We start from the raw sequence: 8,878 nt of genomic DNA on the forward strand, positions 1-8,878 counted from the left end.
GGATGTCTGACATGCTTTTGAGCTGCATATTGCTGGAAGATTATTTGTGGAGCATTTTTATGGCCCATGTTCTAGTATGGTTGTTGGTTAGTATTCAAGCCACCCTAGTTTGACTGATGATGATGACAATGATGTGGAAGTGATTCGATGAAGTGTTCCAAAGGTTCCTTGAATCCCATAGGTCCTATAGATGATTATCAAGCTCTGGAAGAAGGTGGCACATTTTTTGAGCTAAGTAAATATGTTTTCCTTCATCCTTTGCCCCAATCGCATAGATGTTGAGTCATGTGAGAAACTGAAAAGATATAGTCACTATAAGGGAGGCCTATGGGAGTGATTAAGGAGTTATAAACACATGGATCCTATTTTATGCATGCGTTTGAGCCTTTTGACAAGTTTTTCTATGGATTCCTCATGCTACTTAGCTAATTTTGGTGTTGTGGTGATGTTCTTGGTTGGAAATTTTTGGCATATGGTCGGAAAAGGTAATGGAGCCTCTAGAAGATGATCAAGGTTGAATATATCCAATGGCTAGTGGAGTAAGTGGTTTTATTTGGTCAAGAAGCCTATCTCAACCAAATATAAAGTGTGTGAAAAGAATTGTTGAGTGGTCCATAACCTGTAGCACTGTAAGTTACTTAACAAAGGAAAATGATAAATAGAAGAAGGCTATGAGGTTACTTGGTTGTTTTTTTTGAGAGTGTGAGAGAATGATAGTGTGAAGACATTGAGAGTGAGTAGAGATTGCAGTAGCTTCTCACATAGTATTTGCAGAGTTATATCATAGACTTGTGAGCAAAAATCAAAGATGGAGTTGAGAAAAATATTCAAAATTTGTGTGTTGTTTGTGATGAAATATTGGGAGTTTGTGGTGTGTTTGAGATAAGTATTTTGGTGTGAGTAGAAGAGAAGAAAAATCCTTCTCTAGGAAAAGTTTCTGATTCATATTTAATGAGCATAATGATGGAGTTTTTGGGTTTCTCATGTTGAGTGAATTGACAACCCAATGTGAAACATTTATGAAAAATCGTTCGCATGGAGGAAGTGAAGGTGTCGAGGCTTCAAAATAGACAACGATTTGGTGAATTTAGTAGTAGGAATATTTTTATCCATCCAATAGGAGTTGGATATTACAATGGTATTTAGGCAAGGATTGTTGGTCATAGAAGCTTCTAGCTAATAGATTTTTGTAGATTCGTGAGAGAAACGGATTTCCGAATTAATAGATGTCAACATATTATAGAGGAATCCAAGCCTTACAGGTTATGGGTGTAAGCTAATCCATGTATGATTTGCTCACTGGAATAACAAAAGAATTGAGCAACGCAACAATAGTAAGGTGGTTTTCTCTCGAAAGGGTTTCCACCATAAATACTTGTGTTCTTGTGCATGCATGCTTGTGTTGATATTCCTCATGCTTATTTATCATGGTTATTACGTTTTGAGTTTATTGCTACTTACATGTTTTGATGAGCTAATGTTGTAAATGTGCATATATGTTTGAGATTGTGGAAAAATATTTAAAATTGGTATAAAGGCCATCACTACTGATTCACCCCCCCCCCCAAGTAGTGATTATTGTTTCCAGCAATTGGTACCAGAGCAGGTGATCTTTAGTGAAGCTTGACCGCTTGGAGAGTAGATCATGGATCACAGCCAAAAGCAAGAGGAGGATGTCTCAAAAGACAAAGAGTTTGAAGAAGGAATAAAATAAATCCATTACAAAAGAAGCTGCAAATTGTGAAATCTCATCCAAATCAGATGTGTCACGAGGTAATATTTTGAAGGAATTTTTGAATTATGATTCTAACGATTTTGTAGAGCCACTTAGTCAATATAAGAAGGATATTTCTATTTTTAAGGATGAATATGAACCAATAATTGTTGTGATAAAAGAATTAGTTTCTCAAGTGGAAAAACTAACAACTACATGTAGATATTATAAGAAATTGTTGTAGATATGTGATGAGAAGGAGAAGAATCTCGAGGAGGAGCTCATTACCTTGAGAACCCAACTCACAGATTCAAAAAGAAATGAATAAATAATATGCAGAAAACAGGAAGAAAAGAAATATCACGTTGAAGCACTCAAAACTATAGTAGATAAATTGAGAAAGAAAATAGAATAGAAAGACCAATAGCTTGAAAAAATTAAGAGAAACATAATACAGAGAAAATCTAGCTCTAATCTTCAATGAGGAGATGCAAGTTCGGATGTAGGAAATATTAACAAGATAGATTCAAAGAAGCCTACAATGAAATTTATGACTAGCCATGATAATGCTAAAGAAAAGTGGTATCAATTTCATCAACCAAAAAGAAGAGATTAGAAAGGAATATCTATGCCAAGAAAATCATTCACTCCTAGAGTCGATAGTAGCAAAATTCAAAGGAGAAATCACAATTCATTTTCTCCTTTGATGAACAAAATTGAGTGTTTTAATTGCCATAATTTTGGACATATAGCAACCTTTTGTAGGAGCAAATTGGACACATCCATGTAGCAGTTTGGACAAAAATAATGATATCTTCCTTCAGGTATACAAGTTTATTTAATGGTTTATATTATGCTTGTAGCCTTTTTGTCCATAAGGCCATTAATTACAGGTATGGTATGAGAGATTGGAAGTCTAGTATGAGGAACAAAAATCAGATCCTTTGGCTTCTTATCTTGGTCATGTAGAATGTTTTATGTGTCACAACTTTGGACACATGGCCAAGGATTTCCTGATGCCTAAATCTATGAGACCATCAGTACAAACCAATAACCTAAAAGACATGCACAACAAAGGAACCAACTAGGAGTTGTGTGGAAGAAAAGGGAGGAATAATTAGGAAAATGTTATATTGATAGAGGATGATAAATAAATATTGATAGAGGATGTTCACATAATATGTCAGGAGATAGGAGAAAAATTCACTTCCTAAAGAGAATCAATATGGTCAAGTTTTTTCTGAAAGGAGTGAACCAAGAGTTGGGAAGTGGTAAATCCATCCTTGGAGAGAAGAGGACCATTGCAGAAAATGTGTGGCTCATAGATGGTTTAAAGCACAATATTTTAGGTGTGAGCTAAATGGTTAATGGAGGTAAGGAAGTTGTCTTCAACTCCAAAGGTTGTTTCATTTGAAAGGAAGGATCAAATAGGGTGATAGCTAGAGGAGTTAAAACACCAAACGATGTTTATGTGTTGGAGGGAAGAGTAAGCAAAGAGAATAGATCAAAGAAGTACTCTTCATCTTCAGATTATAAACAAAAGAGATTAGCACATATTGAAGTCCTCTCTTGCATGATAGATATTTTAGACTGCAAAATGGATGTGAAGCCTTCATAGGCTTAGGGAGAATATATGGCATATCATTTTTTTTCATACAATTAGTTTGTGATGATATTAACGCTTATCTCTTTGATTAAGATTTCTTGATGATGGATTTTTCTATTGATGTTGTCTTTGCTAAGGTGTGACTAGGAGGAGAGGTGGCACATGTTTAGGGGGAGAACTTTATATGCTTCCAAAATTTCAATGGTTTTGATGGAACCATGGTTCCTTGGAGGAGTTTCTATTTGTTCCATGCTATATGTTTATTTGATATATAATTGTTGCAGGAGCTTGCATTTTGGTTATGCATGGATATTATACTACATGTGTAGTTGACTTTAATCATGCATTTTGGGCCAATGATTTTATGCATATGGTCATACCATGGAGATTAGTATGATGATGGTGCATGATGCTTATATTTATGTGTTTCTTATTAATGTTGCAGCTACATATGATGATGGTTATGTTTTCAATTATGGTTTCTGATGTGATGTTTCTGCTCTCATTACATCATTATATGCTCATTTTTTCCTATCAGTTTTTGAATATATTATAGAGGATCATGCTTCATATGATGGTTATTATTGCTACCTTGTATAGCTATAGAGAGATGATATATTGGGCTTATTGATGTGATATGTTTCTTCTTTATGATGTTGCTGATATATGATATTGTTGGGACACTATGTATTGTTATGTGTTGTCACCTACTGTTGATGAATTATTAGTTCATGGTGGATGATTTGGAGAGGCTGATACATGTCTCTTATGTGATTTATATTGACATTATCTTACCGCCATAGGAGGACATGTTGTGGATCATATGCTCCATGTAATTTCATTATGCAATTGTTTAGACATACATGGATGAGAGGATTGTTATGAAAGTCATATATGAGAGACTCTCATTCTTGGATGTTTCATGCATAGTGTTGAGAGACATGTTTGATATATGTTGTATAATGAGTTATAAGAGTTGGTTCAACTATGTATTGGTTGTTAGAAGTATTTTTATAAGCATGTATTTAATGTATTATTTGTGTACACTCTCATACTTATGATGGAGAGATGATCTAGAGTCATGTATGCATTGAGAGAAAGTCACGGTTCAACCATATATGGCCTTATTGATGTAATTGTACAATCATGTATTCTCATTTTGGTAGCCATGTAGTAGGTCTATGAAGCCCTATAATTTGTTGCACATCGTTTGGTCATATTCCTTGGTCTATGTGGAGTAACCTCTTGCATATGAAAAGGAGGCATTGGAAGCTATATATATACATAAATTTACATTGAACCATGGATATGTTGGCATTCAGTGGAGTATGGTTGATCATAGTGTTGTGATTTGTCATCACGTACTTGCTACCACCATGTCTACTTTAGATCGGTGTTACTTCTAAATAGTCATTGTTGTTGCTTGTATATGAGTTTTTTGTTCCTAGAGAGTACATTGTAGAGAGGATGTATTTGTTGTTGTTGCTTCAGAATGGTTGGATATATGCTACTAATACTATGGAGTTTATCAGTGTTGTTGCTGCTAGCTGGTCTTACTATGTTGTTGTTACTATGTGTTGGTGATCTCACCCGCTCCTACTATTATGTCATGGATTGTGTTGTTGCTTCTTAAGGGGCGAGAGCATGTCATTCAATTTTTATTGCTGTTGAGTGAGAGAGCTTATCGTTGCTGGTGGTAGGAGATGTATATTATTTCTCTGTTGAAAAATGTGCAACAAGAAATGTTAAATTTAGAATGTGCTAAAAATAGAATGTGCTAAAAATAGAAATTTCTAATAATAGCATTTCTAGGTCCCTTCCTATTTATAGCAGTCCCTAGTCTATCTATAGGAAGTAAAATTAATTTTGGTCTTAACAGCAGTTGGAAATATTAATTAATTAATTCAGTTGAGTTAATTAGTTAAGGAAATTCGAATTTGAAGTCTTTGTGAGCATGCACATGAGTTGTCCCACTGATTGAGGAATTTATCCTTAATTTCCTCCACTGATTGAGGGAATAAGTATGAGTTCTATAATGAGAGAATCAGTTGACTTAGTTTTAACTAGTCAAGTCCAGTTAGATTATTTTAACAAGTTGTTAAAATAATAAAATATAGTTTGTTAATGCTTGCATGCATGTGACAACTATTATTTTAGATAACTGAGAATTCACTCATGGATAACTATTGCATGTCAATTCTGTCAAAGACCTAGTTGAGATCAGATGTGGGACAGTGTATTATCAGATGCTTGGATATTTCTAGTAAGTATTCCTTGCATGGAGAAGGATTTATTATAGGAGATTGGAGGACTTGTGGCCTATATATTGAGGCCTAGGTAGTCCATGATTTTCATCTTCTGATTGAAGATCATCAGGATCTTCTGATTACAGAGAGAGCAGGATAGCTATTGAGCTGATTCTTTTTGTATGTTGAAGAGGATTTCCACTTGATTGATAATACAGTGTTGGGGTTTTATGCTGGTGCTTTCCCCAGTGATATACTATGTGTTATGTGTGATTGATTTCTCTTGATCAGTTATGCATGTTTCTACTTGATGTTGCTCATGAATTCGATTATGCTTCCGCTTAATGTTTTGTAGAAGTAGAACAAGTATTATGCTTTAGGACATTGCATATATCGGTTTGTTCTACATGTGAAATTTCTACATGGTATCAGAGCACAGGTGATCAAGCAAGAACAATATACTAGTAGGAGAAATTCGAAGTTTATTATTCAGGATATAGATATCAAGTTCTTATCACATCTATTTCATCAATGGCATTCTATGGTTTGAGGCTTGAGTATGCCCTTGATGGCAGCTCAAACTATATAGCTTGGAAGGATCACATGGAGGCAGTTTTGGAAGATAATGGTCTTAAGGATTTCATTGATCAAGAAATCCCTAAGCCTACTGACAAGACTGAGCAGGTGGAATGGAGGAAGTGTGTGGCTAGAGCTAGGAGAATTCTCTTGGAGGGAGTGCGAGATCACATTGTCTCGAGCCTCCATGGGAAGGAGACTCCGCATGCAATGTGGAAAACATTGAAAGATTTATATCAGAATAGCAGTGATCAGAGGAAGCTGGCACTAAAGGACAAACTTCAAAAGATCAAGTGTGAAAGGGATGAGACGATCTCTATGTATCTGACCAAGCTCATCACATGCAAGGATGAGCTCGCAAGTGTAGGGGTCTTGACATCGGATGAGGATATGGTGAGTCTAGCACTCCTTGGCCTTCCTAAGACTTGGCATAGTTACCAGGACTCAGTGAATGGAAGGGAGAAACTGCCAGATTGGGAACAACTATGGTCAGATTTGATGCAGGAGGAGATCAGATGGAGCACCAGAGATAGTTCTTCATCTATGCATGATGAGGAGAACTATGACTTAGCAAGTAAGGCAAAGAGGGGAAAGGAGAAGGTTTCTCTTTCTGAATCCAGTTCTTCCAATGATGGGAATAAGGTTGACAAATCGAAAGTGCAATGCTTTCGTTATCATGAGGTGGGCCATTATGCTACAAATTTTCCATGGAGGAAATCCAAGAAGGGATCCAGGGAAGGATCTGAAGGTGAGGCACTTGCTTCATAGTTTGAGTTGGATTTCAGACTCTTCGCATGCATGGTTTCATCCATGGTGGGAAGTGGTTGGTTTCTTGACAGTGGAGCTTCTTTCCACATGACCGGCGACAAGAGTTTGTTCAGTACTTTGGAGGAGGAAGATCTCCAGATACTCATAGCTATGGGTAATGATGAGAAGTATAGTGTCTCAGGTGAAGGCACCGTTACTTTTCAGAGGGAGCATGGAGCTCGCCTTACCTTGACCGATGTCAAGTATGTACCAGGACTGAAGAGAAACTTGGTGTCGATCGCGATGCTGGAAGACAGAGGCTATGATGTAGTCTTCAGTAAGGGAAAGGTTTTCCTTAGACACATCATCACTAGATAGGTGAAGAAGATTGGTTCATGGGTCAAGAACCTGTATGCTTTTGAGTTTCAAGATGCATGCAAAGCCTTGAGCAGCAAGGCAACTGATGGAGACTTGGTGGTTGAGAGGGAGGGTATATTACCTCTCAACATGCAGAGCCAGAAGAAGTCTCAGATGATTGTGGAGGATCCACGATTGGTACAACAACTTCAGGAGGTTGTGGAGCAAACACAACAGGGGAAGTTGAGTGGATATCGAGTAGAGACATCTACTCATGCAGAGACCTATAGTAGGGGGAAACTTCGAGCCAGGTGGGCTGAGGGATCACATGCAGCCATACCTCCAGGTAGGAGGTGGGGCGATATAGAGTGATTGTCCCAAGGAGGAGGGGCAGGATCCTTGAGGTACCCAACCCCTTGGATGAGACCTTGCTACAAGATCCCCGATGTGGAGTAGCAGGAATTGACTGATTGGGTAGAGACAGATGCGGATGGAGCGGCAGAGAGAGCGATAGTGCAGGGAATCCCTGGACAGCGCATAACTAGCAGGCTACATTAATGCGAGAGGCACAAGTGTTTTGCATAGTGCTAGGTGGCACAGAGAGGTGTGCAATGGTGTGAGATGTATGGAGATGTTGCAGTAGCGCAGATGTCAGAGAGGGAGCACTTGTCAGCAGCAGGTGTAGCTTTAGCATCAGAGTATGTTCCTAGCCAAACAGAGTGGTCAGTTGGGAATGTTTTTGTTCCAAGTGTTGTTGGAGCAAGTGGACCGGGTAGATGTGTTGCATGCAGAACATTCCAGAGTTATAGGATCGGGTTCGAGAGAAAGCCTTTCTTGTTGAGAGGGAGTGCTAAAAAATGTGCAACAAGAAATGTTAAATTTAGAATGTGCTAAAAATAGACCTGCTAAAAATAGCATGTCTAAAAATAACAGTTTGGCCAATGAGGTCATTGGCCACATTGGGTGAGAGGTGAAACTGCTAAAAATAGAAAGTTCTAATAATAGCATTTCTGGGTCCCTTCCTATTTATAGCAGTCCCTAGTCTATCTATAGGAAGTAAAATTAATTTTGGTCTTAAAAGCAGTTGGAAATATTAATTAATTAATTCAGTTGAGTTAATTAGTTAAGGAAATTCGAATTTGAAGTCGTTGTGAGCATGCACATGAGTAGTCCCATTGATTGAGGAATTTATCCTTAATTTCCTCCACTGATTGAGGGAATAAGTATGAGTTCTATAATGAGAGAATCAGTTGACTTAGTTCTAACTAGTCAAGTCCAGTTAGATTATTTTAACAAGTTGTTAAAATAATAAAATATAGTTTGTTAATGCTTGCATGCATGTGACAACAATTATTTTAGATAACTGAGAATTCACTTATGGATAACTATTGCATGTCAATTCTGTCAAAGACCCAGTTGAGATCAGATGTGGGACAGTGTATTATCAGATACTTGGATATTTCTAGTAAGTATTCCTTGTGTGGAGAAGGATCTATTATAGGAGATTGGAGGACTTGTGGCCTATATATTGAGGCCTAGGTAGTCCATGATTTTCATCTTCTGATTGAAGATCATCAGGATCTTCTGATTACAGAGAGAGCAGGATAGCCATTGAGCTGATTCTTTTTGTAT

This window comes from Pinus tabuliformis, chromosome X (assembly GCF_031772625.1).
Source record: "Pinus tabuliformis cultivar Carrire ecotype Pingquan chromosome X, CPIR1, whole genome shotgun sequence".
NCBI lineage: Eukaryota > Viridiplantae > Streptophyta > Pinopsida > Pinales > Pinaceae > Pinus > Pinus tabuliformis.